The following is a 4,749-nucleotide window of genomic DNA, read 5'->3' on the forward strand; positions in this document are numbered from 1 at the left end:
GCTCATACCAAGAACTAACTTAGTTGGTCTCTAAGGTGCTACTGGAAGGAATTTTTTTTTTTATTTTGTTTTGACTATGGCAGACCAACACGGCTACCTACCTGTAACAAGGGTCCTGGGAAAGTGATGAAGAAACCTACACTTTAATAAAGACTGAAGACACATTGGAATGGATTCACAAGAGAGCAGCAAGATGGTACCAGCGTTTTTGTTAAGTGCATTTCAAAATAAAGTGTGCTCCAACACTGCCATTTTTATTTTGAAGGAAAAGCTGCTGAATTAATAGCTGTTGCTGGTGAGTTGTGGCAGTAAGCCATAAATACCGGTAGTAATTTCTCTGCCTTTCTCCTGCCTTGCAACTGAGGCTGGAAAAGTGGGTGGCAGAGGGACACCCAAGCTGCTTTCCCATGGCAGTTAGTTCCATTTTCATGATATTTCCCTGTTAATTTCCACATTGTATTTGATCTCTCTCTCTCTCTCCCATCTCCCAACCATCTTGGGATATACACTTCTTCAAGTTCTCTCCATCGCTTTCTGTTGTTTGCTTCCCTGTATTCACACAAGCCCTGCTGCTAGTTTGAGCTTCCACATGATAGAAAAGTCACTTCCGGAACTATAGTGAACTTTAGTGGGTCTGTAGTGAAATATAGCACAAGTTTAGCACCCATTTGCAAACAGATTTGTGGGTTTTTTTTCTGGAAGCCAAGAACACAAAAATGAGCACTAAACTTCCACTGTTGTTTGAGAAGTGGCTTTCACATCACATGTGAAGGTTCATATATAATGCGTAACTTAACAGTTAGAGAAAAGTTGTGAAAATGGAATAGTCATTTGAACGCAGTCAAGAAGCCTCCTAACCTCCTTCCGAGGCATCTCGTCTGAGGTCTACTATTTCTGGTGATGGGGAGTAGAGAATCATTTAAGCAAGAAAAAGACAAGTGGCTGCTCCTATGTCCTGTCCCTTACTCGTGGAATGCCTTTCCCTTGTGTCTGTGGCATTTGGGCTTCCTCAAAACAGGGATGGAGAACTTCTGATCCAGGGGCTAAATGCAGTCTTCAGACTTCTCCCATCCCCTCTCCAAGCCATGTCCCTCACTAGCCCTTCTCCAATCCTTCACGGAGTGCTTTTGCCCAGATGAACTGTGTCCCTGAACCATAAATAATGCCTCTTGCTCGCATGCATGGAGAACTGAAAAATGTGTGTGTAGAAACTTCTGATTTACAGTAGACCACATTCCCGCCACATATAACTACGGTAAGAGTCACTTCCATTGTTCCACACACTTTCACTCCTGACTCTGGCCCACCTCTAGTATGTGGCCCCTGAAAGGTTCTTTGAAGGCAATGTGGCCATCCAGCTGAAGAATATTCCCTATCCGGCTTTAGAGACATTTGTGCTTTTTAAGCCCCAAAGCACTCATCTAACTTTCTGGGAGAATAAATGGTGTGTACTAATAAAGCTGTTCCCTGCTACCATGTACTGTATGTCATAAAACTTTTTTTAAAAAAATATATTTTTATGAAGGTTTTCTCCATTTGGTGAAAATAGGTGACGCTCTGTAATGGGCATTCTCATCTAAAAACATATTGCTCTGTGGGAAATGGATATAACATGAGGATTTGGGGAAGAAGCCAGGAAAAAAATATGCTTTGGTAGCACTCTGTCTAAATCTTTAGTTTTCAGACCAGTAAAAAGATAACTAATTTATTTTTTCTTCAATTCTTGTGGTTCTTATTCCATACTGGTGTGATTGCACTTCTTTCAAAAATTACCAATCTTGTATTTCCATAAGGATTAGTGTGTTCAAACTTACAGAAAAATCTTCTTTACAAATACCATACTTTACTTTAAGACCTAATGTTTTTTTCATTTCAAAAAATCCCTCTAAAGCACTAGATCTTTTATATGGGATAGGACCAAACTGAAAATACATGAACACTCCTCCACTACCACTATCTACTCTCCAACACTCAGAAGCAAAACATTATCCTCAACGGATGCGGAATACTTTTTCCTTTCTTTTTTGAGTTAAAAGAATATGGACAAATTAGTCTTTCAAAAAAACTAATAGTGGTAGAAGGGATGCTGCCTAATAATCAATCAATCAATCAACAGTTCGACTATGTTGTAAAATTCCTCTAGGCTATGCTTATAAATGTTATCTTAGATGGATGGCTTCCATGGGTGTAGCCAGAATTTATGTGCTGGCAATTTGAGTTGTAAAAACCTACACTTAGAAGAGCACAGATGTGAAGCCTCCAGACAACCTGCTTATTCATCCTTGTTTGCTTGCACAAAGCTTATGCAGAGGTTAGACTGCATCTAGTTTTTGCTGTGAATTAATTCTGATTTGTTTGTGGAGCAGTTATATAACGAGCATCATCCTACACTTTCAATGCATTTCCTTGTCACTTTTCAAGCTACAAAATGTCAGATTATTATTATTATTATTATTATTATTATTATTATTATTATTATTAATTTTACAGTGGATAAATTGCACTAGGGCAACAGAGACTTTTAAACCACTTTCACTTCACAAAGTTCCCTTGAGCAAAATAGTAGCAGTCTGGTGGCACCCTTAGTCTTCTCTGAACATTCCAGTTAATGCCAGTCTACAAATCATTTGAACTATACCAGTGAATATTATCTGACAAGGCTGCGGAAGTCTGAATAAAGAGTTTAATTTGTTCTTGGACAAGTCTTGCATTCCTAGCCTAATTTTCATGAAGAAAATAATCCATTGTCTTTAGACGTATTACTGATTGTAAAAACAGAAGACACACATTTTAAACACTATAGTGATAACAATATTTAAACAAAAATGTGTTTATCTAACTAAAGAAAACATGAACATGCACACCCTGAACTACATAAAACAAGGCTTATTTTAGAATGTTAACATCTGCAAATATACAGAGTCCAAAGAAGCACTCTTCTGTCACAGGTATGTACATATATAATTTTTAATTACACTGGATATAATTTATAAAGTAACATTTAAAAAAATGCAAAATAAAAAAAATATCTTTACAGAACAACTTTAGGATAGCTATCTGTCAGCAAAGTACAATGTTTTAAAGTCTGGTTCACACATGCATGGCGTGTTTATTGTATCCACGTGTGACTATATATGTTGGTAAACCAACACATGAAGGAACTTTAATGTGAGCTGCATAGCACGTAAAGCAGCCAGCGGCGATTTCCATGATTGTGGCAACAAATTCTCCAGTTACCATGATCACAAAGAATGCTGTAGTTATCTCTATATGCTTCTTGAATATCAGTAACAATCCTCTACAGGCAGGTACACGATTGTGTACTCACATACTTGACCTCACAACGTGGGTGGGGGAAGAAACACAACCAAGGATTTCATCAGCTAAGCGATCCTGCTATCTCGTTTCCTAAAGGAAGTGGCGATCTCTGTGCAGGAGGTGCAGACCAACACACCCTACTTAGTATTTTCTGCAGGCTTGTAGAGAAGTTTCAGGAAAAGTGGTAGAAATGAACCAAGTGGTTCCACCTGCCCATTTTTAGTAAAAAATAGTTGAGTAAAAATATGAGCCTTAATTTATGACTGAACTGACAGCTGAGATTTATTTCTGGTTGAAATCATGTCCTTCTCCAAGTGTCCCTCCTTTTTCAGTGGGTTTTTTGGGTACTATTCACTGCTGCAGCAACTTCTTGGAATAGAAATCCTGTTGTCTTATTTACTATAGGAAGCAACATCAGCAGAATAAGCATGCAATCTAGAGAAACTTACACATGCTAAAGACTCATTAAAATAAAAGAGATACAACTATTTTATACCATCTCACACTTACTGATTTCAGTTCTGGTTTAAATCACTGTTTTAACTGCGTAATGTGTTTTATTCTGTTTTATGAATTTTGTTTTTTTTTGTAATGGCTTCAGCTACACTAATAAACAATATTCATATTAATTTGCTTCCAAAAGTTGGCTTTCTCCAACAGAATAACCCTACCAAGGAAGGAACCTTTGCTTTCAACCATAACATGAAGTGTTCCCCCACTCTGCAATAAACCCAAATGAGATGCGGTTGCTGGATGCATAAAACATGCAGAAACTGGGGGGGGGGACCCGAGGTTGAATCCGTGCACGGGGTTTCTCCTTTGTCTCCTCTTAAATTGTAATATTTTATTATCATTTTTCAATCATAATCTATCAGATTAATACTTGTTGTGTTTTTAAACTTGGAAGTCTTTGTCTAACTGAAAGGGATTATTATATAGCTACAGAAAGTTAAATTGTACATCTGAAAATCAGCTATGTAAATGTAGGATTGACAATTAGTGATGGGTCAACGTCTCCTGGCTTGTTTTGTATCTACTTTGTCTTTCAAAGTCTTTTTTTCCTGCACCATCACTGGTCCCCCTATCCTTGGGCACAACCTAGTAGTGTAAGTGGAGAGAGAAACCATCAATGAGGAAAGCTGGCAATAGACCGATGCTTAAGTTGCTAGGATTCCTAAAAGCAAGAGACACCCATAAAACTTGTATCATATAATGCAGGATCTTTAGTGTCAGCTCTTCGATTAACTAAGAAGGTCACAGATTTTTATGTGTAACTAAAAGTTTTAATTTATTAGGGTGCAATCCTACAGTCCCTGGGGACCATAGAACTTTCTTGCAGCAAGAATGAAGGTAGAAGCAATGTGAGACAACTTAAAAGACTAATGCTAAAACTTAAAAATGGAGGTGTCTCCTTTATTTCTTGCTTAGTTA

This window comes from Lacerta agilis, chromosome 3 (genome assembly GCF_009819535.1).
Source record: "Lacerta agilis isolate rLacAgi1 chromosome 3, rLacAgi1.pri, whole genome shotgun sequence".
Classification (NCBI taxonomy): Eukaryota; Metazoa; Chordata; class Lepidosauria; order Squamata; family Lacertidae; genus Lacerta; species Lacerta agilis.